General features: G+C 41.6%; 1 protein-coding gene across 5 annotated transcripts in view; it reads left to right on the plus strand.

The window, feature by feature from the left end:
* SGCD (sarcoglycan delta) overlaps positions 1-13,346 on the plus strand; it is a 1,058,523-nt gene that overhangs the window by 613,956 nt on the left and 431,221 nt on the right. Inside the window, exon 1 of one of the 5 annotated variants that reach the window (XM_027970443.2) lies at positions 6,729-6,780. The exons of the other annotated variants lie outside the window; for them this stretch is intronic. The gene's annotated coding sequence lies outside the window, so the exon portion shown is untranslated. Of the gene's footprint in view, positions 1-6,728; positions 6,781-13,346 lie in introns of those variants that run through there. 5 annotated transcript variants of the gene reach the window in all.

Below are 13,346 nucleotides of genomic sequence, written 5' to 3' on the forward strand. Positions count from 1 at the left end.
TATCATTTCCCATCAGGTATTATCTGTGAAGTGAACCCTTAAATGAAAGGCTGGTATAATGTTACTGTTCTAATTGTCTGCCATTAGTTTAACTCTAATTCAGCTGCTCTGGGCTTGTACATAGAAAATACTTTTTCTGTCCTTTGGTTAAAATATTGCCTCTTCATACTTCTTAAAGAGCCTTCCCTTGGCAAGATTACGGATATGTTTTAGTGCCATATAATCATAGTTTACACCATACTTTTGTTTGAGTGCTGTGCAAGTGAAAGTGATCGTTGTTCAGTCATGTCTAACTCTTTGCAATCCCATGGACTGTAGCCCTCCAGGCTCTTCTGTCCATGAAATTCTTCAGAAAGGAACACTGGAGTGATTAGCCGTTCCCTTCTTCAGGGGAGCTTCCTGACTTTCCCAACTAGCCTATTAGTTCATATGTTGGAGATGGAGCTGATTCCTTCCCTTTGGTTGCCACATCTGGACCACACAGAGTCTCATGTGCTGTGCTGTGCTTGGTCACTCAGTTGTGTCCCACTTTTTGTGACCAAATGGACTGTGTAGCCCACCGCCCTCCTCTGTCCATGGGGGTGCTCCAGGCAAGAATGCAAGAGTGGATTGCCATGCCATCCTCCACGGGATCTTCGCAGCCCAGGTCTCAAACCCCTTGTCATAGAGGTTTGTTCAGGGATAACCTTGTGGTTCAAACTGGCATACCTAACATCCTTTCTGAAAAATATCTTTTATTTGCCCTGTGACGATGAGCCTGGGACCACCTGTGGACATCTTACTGCCCAGTGGAGCAAGCAAAACTGAGAATGAAGTCCAGAGAGGAAGATAGAGCCTTGGTTATATTTTAATTGCTACATTCCATCCCACCTTAAGATCCATTTGGGGTTAGAGTAGTATGATTTAGGAACCTCAGCTTTTTTCATAAGGCTGATTTGACTGCTGTAACCAAAAGGGTCCTGGCCAATGCCTCTCTTCTGACTTGTGCCTTGAGTACTTTGTGCGTCTATATGACTTCATCTCCACCCAGCCTGCCTCTCAAGTAACTGGCACAGCAGATCCTCTACTCAATAATCACAAGCATGCTACTGTCAGAGAGAAGACCAAACCTGACTGCGTATTGTATATATTCATTTAGCTCTAACTTTTGTGCTCTGTTGGAGAAGGAAATGGCAACCCACTCTAGCATTCTTGCCTGGAGAATCCCCTGGATGGAGGAACCGGTGGGCTACAGGCCATGGACGTGACTGAAGTGACTCAGCACGTGTGCTCTGTTGCCTGTGCTTTGTCATGGTGGCTTTGTGCCTTTGTAGAAGAATGTTGCCTGACGCCTGTAATACACGGAAGAGCCCATTTTCAAGGCTCTGACCTTTAAAGGTATATTGCTTTTCCATTACAATAGAGACAGAAAGTTGTAGGACAGGACATAACCTTTGTCTTGTAGGAGGTTTGGAGGAATAATGTGACCAGACCTAAGAGGTTAGCAGCAAACACAAGGGATTCTGCCACCAAAAATTTGCAACACCCAGCCATACCCCCTTCCTTTTTAATGTCAAGGAAGTTTGAATTCTACTTTTATTTTTCCCCTTGGAGTACATTCTATTTCTTTTTTTAAATTATTTTTAATTGGAGGATAATTGCTTTACAGTATTGTGTTGGGTTCTGCCATATATCAACATGAATCAGCCAGAGGTATGTTATGTCCCTTCCTCTTGAAACCTCCCTCCCACCCATCCCACCCATCTAAGTTGTCACAGAGGGCCGTTTTTGAGTTTCTTGCACCATACCGCACATTTCTACTGGCTGTCTAATTTTTCGTATGGTAGTGCATGCGTGTCCAGGCTGCCCTCTCAATTTGCCCCACCTTCTCCTTCCCCCGCTATGTCCGAAAGCCTGCTCTTTCTGTCTGCATCTCCACTGCTGCCCTGCAGATCGGCTCATCAGCGCCATCTTTCTATATCCTGTACACGATACTCGCTTCTCTCTTTCTGGCTTACTTCACTCTGTATAATAGGTTTTAGGTTCATCTATCTTATTAGAACTGAGTCAAATGCATTCCTTTTTATGGCTGAGTAATATTCGATTTTGTATGTGTATACAACTTTCTTGGTAGGATGGTTTTCTGGGACACTAGTCCATCATCTTCTTGGTATGCTGGCTTTCTGAATGAAGCCAGTGTTCATTTCTCTAATACTTCATCTCTGCTTTTATTGGCCTGTCATTTAGCAAGCAGTACAAGCTTGGGCATGGTAACTGTACCTGTACCTGAGGCCTTAACGGCTTTGTCAGGCACTTGACTTGATAATTTCTCACAGTCTTTTAGATAACATGTGGATGGCTTATTAGTTTTTAAAAATATTTACACCTTATAGAAAAAGTATTCTGAGTACAATATAATATAATAATTTAACATGTCAGAAGAATTAAATGAAGTTTGAAAGTTTGAGATTTAAAAAACAATGGAGTTAGATGCATATTCCTGATTTGGATTAAAAAACTGCATTCACTTACTTGAAAATATCTATTGTACACTTCCTAAAAGCTATGCAATATGCACAGAACTAGGATACAGTAGGGAGAAAGCAAGGCTAGTTTCAGGCCTGAAGGAGAGTATTTCTTAGCCGGAAAGATTGACATGATTTAAATAAAAATACAAATAAATACATAATCACATCTACGAGTGCAAGTCTGGGGATGTATATAACAGGGGATTTTTAGTTCTGGGGTTCAGATACCTGAATCCTAGAGAAAGTAATAACAGAATATGAATTTAAAGATTGAATAGTAGTTAAGTAGAAGAAAACATAAGAGTGGAGCTGTATTTTCAGGAGAGAGTAGCTTTTTTTTTTTTTTTTTTTAAGATTTTCAAGTAGAAAGATTGATGATTTCTTTGAAGCACTGGAAGAAGAGGGAGACTGACAGCAGATGAGACTGAAGATGTAGGCAAGGGACCAGATCAAGCCAGGCCTTTCCAGTCTTAGTGATGGCGGCCGTTTTCCCCTTTCAAGCCGTGGCAAGCCGTATAAGGATTTGAGTGCACAGAGAGGCACAATTAGGTTTATTTTGGAAAAGTTAGGCTACCACTGTACCTTAGTGCTTCTTAGGTTTGGCTCATACTGAAATCATTTCGGTTTTGGCCAAATCATTTTGTGGGTGGTGTGGAGCTCAAAACAAAATACTATTACCTGGTTCCTATCCCATTCCCATAGAATCAAAATCTATTTGATTTTGGGCTCTTCAGTTCAGTTCAGTCGCTCAGTCGTGTCCGACTCTTTGTGACCCCATGAATCGCAGCATGCCAGGCCTCCCTGTCCATCACCAACTCCTGGAGTTAACTCAGACTCACGTCCATCGAGTCAGTGATGCCATCCAGCCATCTCATCCTCTGTTGTCCCCTTCTCCTCCTGCCCCCAATCCTTCCCAGCATCAGAGTCTTTTCCAACTCTTCGCATGAGGTGGCCAAAGTACTGGAGTTTCAGCTTCAGCATCATTCCTTCCAAAGAAATCCCAGGGTTGATCTCCTTCAGAATGGACTGGTTGGATCTCCTTGCAGTCCAAGGGACTCTCAAGAGTCTTCTCCAACACCGCAGTTCAAAAGCATCAATTCTTGGGTGCTCAAGCTTTCTTCACAGTCCAACTCTCACATCCATACATAACCACTGGAAAAACGATAGCCTTGACTAGACGGAGCTTAGTTGGCAAAGTAATGTCTCTGCTTTTGAATATGCTATCTAGGTGGTCATAACTTTTCTTCCAAGCAGTAAGCGTCTTTTAATTTCATGGCTCCTAGCTCTAGTTATTTTAAAAGCTCCCTTCAGGTGATGTTTGGGATCTTTATTCCATTGTCAGCAATGTATCAAACAAAGCACATTTCCATTAAATAATTAAGAGGGCATGTTAAACAATTGCCACATATGAATTTGACAGAATGTGATCACTTGCTGGTCTGATAATTCAAGTTTTGGATACTCTTTCTTAACATTAGAAGAGGAAAGTAACTTTTTAGAATTTTCCAGCTCGTAGTAATGAATGGTGTCTCATAGTGAGTTATCCCTCTTCAAATAGACAAGTTGAAAGGAGCCGGGTAGTTAGTCTGTGAAGAGACATTGCGTCTCTCAAAGCAGAGTCCTTTGGATTAAATCATTTTCTGCCTTTGTATAAAGTCTGACCTTGGTTTTTTCAGTTTTATGATTTTTGCTTTTTTTTTTGCCATTGTTTTATTTTAAAATTAAAAACTACCCTACCTCTTTTTTTCCCCAAAAGAAGTTGGGCCCCTCGACATGATTAATAAGTTCATGAACCACTTGCTATGATTTCTTTCAAAACAAAGGCTCTAGAACCCTAGACAGAAATCGGATACTTTAGAATTTGTAGTCACCATTTCCTCAGTAGGATTTCTTCCTTGACTTAGGGTATTTTATTTTGTAGTTGCTGCTGTTAATTTAGAGCATTGCCCATTGCCAAACATGGGAATTGCAATTGTTAATGGTATTCTATTTTTAGAATGGTAATCTTGAGCTCTTAAGGTTTGGAGAGAAGGTCCAGTTCTCTGCAAATAGCACTTTGTTCAGCCTCGTATAACTGACTGCAAATTTGGTCTCACTGTTTACTTGCCTGTGAGTTAATCTTGAGGAAAGACTTCAGTGTTATGTGTAGAGAATAAATGAAGAGTAGTTATGTGGTTGGCTAATGTTCCAGTACAGCATTAGGGCACTTGTCTATGCTTAAGGTGGTAGACTCCTATTATGTAAAGAATTTTTGGCAGAAAAGTTAATTAGCCAATCAGATAGTTGATTCTAGGAACCCAAACTAAATGTGAGAGTACAATTTTGCTTTTCAGTGAGAGAAGGAGTCTGGTTTTTGCTCAATTCAATAAAAGGAAAAGTAAACCAAAATGTATTTATATGCACTCTAATAGACAGTTTGCGTGAATTATCTCATCAAATTCTAATAATTCTGTAAGGTAGAGTCTGTTGTTACTCCCATTTTACAGATGAGAAAACTGAGGCCCAGAAAAGTCAAGCAAACTAATCAGGATTCATAGCCTTTAAGAGACAGAGCTAAGGTTAGATCCAGGCCATCAGATTTTAAGCCTTCTCTTGTGAAGGTTAGATGATCCTGCCTTTCCCAAATGATGCTAGGATAGAGAAAACACATGGAAAATTCACCCAAATCCTACTTTTTGGCCTCAGTTATAACATTGAGAGTCTTTGCACCTCTGGACAGTCATTTCATCATGTGGACCTCCATCTGCCTTTGCAAAATGAAGGGTTGATACAGTTTGTATCGGATCATCTCTGGGGTCCCCTCCTCCTCTGAAGTTCTCTGATTCTATAATTGTGACTTGACCTTAGAGGTACACATATTCCTTCCCCACCCCATCCTCCACAGACACTGCTTCCCAAGGCAAAAGTCAAATCCTGCTGAAAGAACCCATTGCCGTTTAATGCTAAACCCCAGATCACACCAAATCTATTATTCACAACAGCCCCTCAGGAACACACAGCACTTTTAAAATCTGGCAAGCCAGTTCTTCAAAATAAGTTGCTAGTGGGATATGATTTTGAAGTACAATATTCGTACCCCAAAAAAAGAAAAGAAAAAACAAGCTCAGAATAAATGAGGCTTTCTCTTTAAATCACCTTATTCTACAATGTTACTTTTGACAGATTAGCTTTGGCTTTTTAGATAAGGGTTTTTCAGTGTGGGAGAAGAGGGGTGTCCTCTTCATATCTTTAGAAATTTCCTGTAGTGTTTTATGGAAAGGTAGACCACAGGGTCCAGGAGAATGTACCTAAGACATTGATGGAGTGCCATCTAGAAATAATCACAGGTGCAGAGAATTAGGACACATCCTGATAAAAAGTACATTTTTTTTCTCCTTTCTACTTCGTTATAGAAAATATTACACAGTCTGCATTACACAACACCTATTAAACCAGCATGCAAATGTTACATTTTCAGACCAGCATCTTATAGAGCAGAGAGCCACAAAAGTGCCTGAAAAGTAATTGCATTATTTATAGTGACATCAGTAAAAGATGCACACAGCAGGATGAGGGAACATCTCAGAAGTACCAACCCAGTCTGAAAATGCTAAAAATATTATTCCCCCTCCAACAATTGAAATGTTGAGCAAAGACAGAGGCAATGGCAGGTAGGGAGATCAAATCAGAATTTCCATCTCTCAGTTGTAATAGGCTTATAATCAGGACTGGCAAGAGTCGGGGAGTTAGGGGAGCTAACATGGGTCATCAGCTGGGGATTGTGAGAGGAAGGAGAAAGTTGAAAAGAGGCGGCATGGAGCGGCAGCAAGAGGAGACTCAGCTCCTGCTTCTAGCACCCCAGAGCAGAGGCCGTGTGGAGAACGGCTGAGAAATCAGCATTGGCTCTAGAAGCCCTTGCCTTTGTGGTTGTGTGAGCCCAGCAGACGCATGGGCACTGGGGCAGGGGAGTGCGTCTGTGCTTGACACATGTGTTTCCCATTGAGAGCTGGAGACAGCCCAGTAGCTGGGAGTGGGCCTGACAAAGCCGTATTGAAGTACAGAGTATGGTTTCAAAGCAGTCAGAAAAAGAACGGGAATGCTGTTCAGGAAATTCTTCAGGCATGGGCAGGGACTTGGCTGCAGTTCTGCAGCTGGAAAATCTGACTGGGGCAGCTTCTGAACGCAGGCTGGGCCTGCTCACCCCCGGCAGGCCGAGTGGCTGCCTCCTTCCAGCGGCTCCACACACGCCTGGATCGTGTGGGACTCAGCAGCAGCTCTGTGAAGCAGAGGAGAGGTAGGGGACTGTTCGGTCCTTGCGTTTCCACGCTTTCTCTTCACTTTCTTACCTGCTGATTGTTTCGAAGTACTCCGAGTGTTTGTGGGTGGTGGTAGGGGGGGCTGTGTATGTGTGGGAACAAGTTAGAACTTCATCACTTAAACATCTGGTGTGGGGATGTAATCTTTTCTTCTCCCCCAGGCCCTTCCAAAATGTGGTTTTCAGCAGGGCAGAGACGCTTTGAAAAGTTAGGATTGAACTGGCAACACCGCTGTGAAAAAGAAAAGTCTGTGAACTCATGTGTTGTCACCCCGTTCCAACCTTCTGTAACTTTTCTACGAGAAAGGACAGTTCATTGACAGGGAAGATAATTTTAGATGAAACTGTCTGTGTTCTTCGCTTCATGAGAGTTTGGAGAGGGGCATTTATGGCAGAAAATGGCTTTCATTTTAGAGGGAATCGGGGTTTGAAGTTTCTATTTTGGATTACGCTTTCAGGGTGTAGGAACAGAAAATGTGCGTATGAGATCCTGGCATCTTTTATTATCATGTGGGATTTTGACTGTCATTAAGGAGCTCAGTGATATATTTGCTTAGAAATATGCTGGATCAACATGTATAATTCTGTTTCTATAATAATTTTCAGTTTTTCTGAGTTGCAGAAGTATCTGGCAGTTCTCTCAGAAAATACTTCTGTAACAATGTTCTGAAGCAATTATACTCCAGTAAAAAAATACTTCTGTATTTTATGATGTATAGATAACTATAGAGTCGTAGAAGGCAGTAATTTACTCAAAATCAATTAAAAGATAGACATGTAACCATGTGAATTTTATTTAATTTATTCTATTTTGCACCTTACTGAAGAGAGTGCTTTTAAAAATAACAAATTTTAGATAATTATTTTTCATAGATATCAATTGTAATGCAACTGATTTTTACCCCTCCTCCACAAAAGCTATACCTTATCCTACATTTAGCATTTAGAAAATGCAAAATATAATATAAATGCATTTCAGGAAGGGGTTCAGTTCTGAAAGAGCTGGACCAAATCTCACTAGAGCTCTGTGATTTCTGGCAGCGCCATGAGTGATAACAATGGGGTTTTCCAAAAGGGGCTTGGCCAGGAGTATAGTTGGAGAAATAGATGAATGAATGGATTTGTGGCTGCTTTTTGAAAAGCAGAAGAGTAGCTAGACCTCTTAGGGTGGACCTCAATAAGGTTTGTGTTTACTTTTATTCTAAAATATCTCAACAAGTATCTGATAGCAGAGAGATTAGTGGGTGAGTAAAGAGTGCGGGGCTGGACTTGTTCATATCTGTCTGCATAAGACCTGGGATGCATGTGCAGGCATTGTGTTTTGTAGGTGGCAAGTCAGCCCTCTCAGTCGGCAATTTCATTTTCTCTACAGTCTGCACATGGAGGAGGGAATTAGGAAATGACTGGCAGCAGGAATTCTTATTCTGAGAAATGGCACACAAATATTTTCTTAATGGATGTCATCTTTGGGTTGGCTTGGCTTGGGTTGGAGTGAAGAGGGTTTGGAATAATTCCAAAAAGGGGGAAGAAGATAGGATAGACAGTGACTACACTTGGGTTGCCTGTGGAGTGAGTAAGATGCCAAGACAGACTGGGAACCGGTGTGAACCACAGCCAAACACACTGCCTGTGAAAAAGGAGACTCTGGAGCTCTAATGTCATGCTCCTCTAAATTTAGTGCATGTTGAGCTGAACAGGCATGAAATAACAACTTCACGTTGCAGGGCTGTGCACAACATTGCCTGGAACTTGGAAGAAACTGTATCGTTTCCCTCTTTTAGAAGTACGGGAGGTGGAAATCCAGCTGCCCTGACATTTGAAAAAAAAAAAAAAAAAGACTGAAGGGTGAAGGAGGGTAGGGGTGAAGAAATGCAGGGCAGAGATAGAAGCTCCAGGGCGGGAGGAGGGGCCGCAACGCCAGCTGGGTGGAAGGAGATCCATGTGCAGGGGTGAAACGTACATGCTAGAACAGCAAAGCCCAGTGGGCACTGATTGGTTCAGCTTGAAATGTGCAGCTAAACCATGGCCTTGGTGAGCAGAATTGTTTTACCCTGTTCCCAGTAGAAGAGCCCATGGTCGGTCCACCATGCTCTGCCTTACGGAAGTAATCAGAAAACACATTTGTAAGAATGGCATTGCCCAAGGGTTCAGATTTCCTAAGTGAGGAGGGAGCAGGCTCTTAAGGCCTTATTTTTAACCTATATTTGTTCCGTCCAGAGATATTTCTGCTGGGAGTGATGAGTGAAGGGGCCAGGTGGAGATGGAGGAGGGGTGGCAGCGGGCAGAGCTTGTTTCAAGGCCTGCCCATGGATGCTTCATCCTTAAGACAAACTTTTGAAAAGGAATATATTAATAGAAGGATACATATGCTTTACTGAAATTCGTGAATTTAATTTTCTCTCTTTTTTATTTTAAAAACATCTCCAAGGGCATGTGCCACATTGTTGGTGAAAGTATTTAATATTCTATAAGTTGAGAAGGTTCATGGAATTATGGAATTGACCATCTGGAAAGGATTAAGGCTTAACATCCTGTAGTCCAGAATCTGAGCTTCAGTGATATAAAGACCCCTTTTAACAGGGCAGGAGAAAGTTCATGCTCCCACTGTTTTAATCATACTGTTATTTAAACATGTACAAACCCCAAAGTACTCACTTAGATATTACCTCTTTATTTTAATAATTTTTAACCATCCATAACACTAAAATAAATATATGAATTAAATACAGAGAAAAGTATCTAACAATATTCAGGTTATCAACATTGGTTTCTTAATATAGAGGGTGTTTTAGTGTGAGCATAAATCTTATCAGACTCTTTGCAACACCATGGACTGTAGCCTCCCAGTCTCCTCTGTCCATGGACTTTTCCAGGCAAAAATAAGGGAGTGGATTGCCATTTCCTATTCAGGGGAACTTCCTGACCCAGGGATCGAACCCACATCTCTTGTATCTCCTGCATTGGCAGGCAGATTCCTTTCCACTGGTGTCCCCTGGGAAGCCTAGAGGCTCCTTTACTAGAATTTAATAAGGTTTACACCATGAACGTGGAACTAAAGATTATTCTAATTCCAGACACTCATACTCTTATATCCTGGATATGTACTTGCTGCTTCCATGATTTTTTTCTCTTCAAATGTACCTTCATTTGCATGTCAAGATATCCTTTGATGTGCACTTTGAAGGAATATGTCATTTTGTGTTACATTACACTCTACTCCTTTCTCTAGTCACGACAGTTGGAATCAAATCACTTGTTGCCAAATGACTGTACACTGAATACAAATGCACACACCAAAACCGCGAGTAGCAGCCACCGGTCATGACTTGGATCTGCATTTCCTAAGATAAAGTTGAAAAAATAAAATAAGCACATCAGAGAAATGAGACAAGAAAACACAAGTACAAATTTGACAGAAAAACTCTCTGAGTCTGGAGAAAATCTGAGAATCCCTGTGCCTTGGAGACTCTACCTTGAGAAGTAATGATTTTGACCAATTCTGGTTCCATGGAGGAAACTGCAAGAATTTAGGAGGGAATGGCTCTGGAAACACCCCGTCCATTTTTCTAAACAATATAGCCACTTTTATTTGTTTATATATATGGGGTTTTGCAAGAAATTTCATTGGAAGAAAGAGTTTTAGTGCTATATCAGTGAAGGCTCCGTTTGGCTGGAAATAGAAACCCTGCTCATAGAGTCGGAACATGTAGGACCTTACTTTTTGTGCATGTGATGTATATTGCACCTAGATAGTCCAGGACTGTTGTGGCAGCTGAGCGGTGTCTCCAAAGATCACAGCTTCCTTCTGTTCATTTCTTCACCTCCACGTGTCATGTTCAAGTCAGAACAAAAATGGCAAAGCATGAAGAAGAGAAATACTTCTCATGAACCTTTGCCTCTTTAATCAGGAAGGGACCCCTCCCACATAGACTTCCTTGTGTCTCAGAATATACCCAGAATTGGGTCATGTGCCTACTGTCCCCATGCAGGTATAGTACTATGATGCGTGGAGGCCCTCTGAGTGTGGAATAGGAGCCCACAGGTCCAGATCAAGAGTTTTAGAACTCTTCCCACTGTCTTTTGCTTCTATTTTAAAGAAGTATACACTGAGACTAGAAAAGATATGTTACCTCCTGGGAGAGCACAGGTGTTCGGAGACAATGGCGATGCTTCTTGTCCCTTCACTCTGAGTCTAGTGTCAGCTCCTTGTTAATGTGTGTGGCTTAGTAATGACAGGTGATACTTTGGAAGCTATGTCAGAGAAAGGAACAATAGAATCTTAGTAGTAGGAGGGCCCTCAGAAATCACCTGGTTTCATGGTCTTTCAAAACCTCTTGAATCAAAATTTCTGAGATTAGAGTTGAGGAATCCCTCTATTTAAAAAAAAATCCTCAAGTTATTCTGTTGAAGCCAACCAGACATTGGTCTTCAGAACTGAGTCTGTTTTACACTGTTGGGACTAAATCATTATTTACTACACAAGTGCTATTTATAGTACCGCTGACAGATGTCAGCCAGATGTGACACCAGTTCATTCAGTGATGGGGAGCCTCACTATACCGCAAAGCAGCTCGGGGCATTATTTATCCTCTCCAGCCTCCACAGGCTGGGCCACGTTTACATCTCTGTACTTTGTAACCCATGGCCATTGCTATGCTCCTGAGGCACATTAGAGGGTGGTAGGAGGCCTTGGTGCAGAACTGAGGTGAAGAAAAGGAATAGGAATAGTGGTGGCCACAAATCTTGGGATAGGTCCTGAGTTTACTAAGAGTGGAGTCTCAGTTTTTCCAACTGTAAAATGGGATCCGATGCCTGTAAAGTGTTTTCTCTCACGTTCTACTTTTTTTTTCATTCTCAAACTATTTCTTTATGAATGTCTTAAAATATTTCTCTCTCCATTGTCTTTTCTGCACCCTTCTCTTTACCCTTTCTCTGAACACAGTCTAGGCAGCCTCCTCCTGACAAAAATAAAATTCCCTAAACTCAATTCCAGTCATCTAACAGGGGACTATTGTATGAATGGAAGAGGGGATGATGATGTGGCGGAGGGAGAATGCTTACGCTGTGAAGTGAGCCTAGGTTTTGAGGTACACGAACCTGGACTGTGACCCTGGGTGTGTGACCTTGGGCAAGTTATATCCTGTCCATGAGCCACAATTTCATCATCTTTAAAATGAACATGGTAGCATCCAGCTCATAGTATGTTGTGAGCTTGTTCTTAGAATGTCCTTAGCTTGGTGCCTTGCACATGGTAAGGACTTAAGTGTTAGCTGTATATATTTCAGATTAGTTCCACATGATGCAAACTGACAAAGAAGGAAATAGCCACCTCAAATGATACAATGAAGCACTGAGACAATCAGCAGAGGAGAGTTTTATGCTGAATAATCCAGGTTACTTTTTCTTTGTCACCTTAATTTCTCTGAAGATTCTGCTATCCTTTTTCCTTTCACCTTTGCTACCACACAGAAAGGTAATCATCTATCTTATGGTTTCAAATTCCTTTTGTCAAATGTGAACTGCCTTCTATAAAGGAAGCCGTGTAAGCTCTGACCTGTTGAGCAAGTCTGCAGGACTGGGGGAGGGACGTGTCACCATGGTTCACTAAGGGTATAAATCCTGTGAGATTGGTTTGCTCAAAAATCTGCTGGTTGTTGTCTCAGTGGAACTCTGGGCATGTAGGTGGATATGGAAGTGGTAGCTTTATTCTTCTTTTTTAACCAATAATACAGTGGCATCTATTACAGCAAGCACAGTTTCCTGATAAAACTGTATCACTGGGGATTAGAAATTCGCTTCTTGTTCAGACCACAGAGCCTTGCCAGGATCAGACTTGACAGGATCAGACTCTGATGATTTCTCTGAATTTCAAATAATATATTTTGGAATTCCTAGAAACTCTGCCATTATTTCCCACGGTCAAAATATTTAAGCACTGAAACTGGTCTCATAAAGCTCAGAGTAAATAAACATCAGAATGAGCTCTTTTCTCCACTCCATCATTCCCCACTACCCTGTTGTCCCAACTCCAATTGGGGTTGTAGTCCTGGGCCAGCATAGTCAGTGAAGGAATGTGCTTCAGACCTAGAGTCGCCTGTCCTTTGCTTCCTTTTCTTTCCTGTAGTTGTCTTCTTCACTGTTCTGTACTCCTTCTTGCTCTTTCCTTCTGTGTTTTTATTGCTTTCCTCTTCCCATTGTCAGTTTCTTTCTTTCTTTTTTTTTTTTCTTCTGTTTGTTTATGATGTTTACCAATGTCATCTGCTTCCCTCAGTGGGAAGGAGTGTTGGCAATAGACCAGAGTCTGGACAGCAGAATTTTTACCACATGATGACAAACATTACCTCCTCGGCTGGCTATGACCTTCAGAGGTTTGTGGTCTCCCTTTTGTCACTGGTGAAGCTAATCCTGATGTTTCGTAGGCCAAGATTGCAAACACCAGGTCCCACACTGGCAATCCAGGGCTGGCCTCTGGACACATTTTGACTCATGAAGTGTTTCTTGTTGTTGTTTACATCCACTTAGTTACAAAGCACTTACAAATTTAG

This window comes from Ovis aries, chromosome 5 (assembly GCF_016772045.2).
Source record: "Ovis aries strain OAR_USU_Benz2616 breed Rambouillet chromosome 5, ARS-UI_Ramb_v3.0, whole genome shotgun sequence".
NCBI classification, from domain to species: Eukaryota; Metazoa; Chordata; class Mammalia; order Artiodactyla; family Bovidae; genus Ovis; species Ovis aries.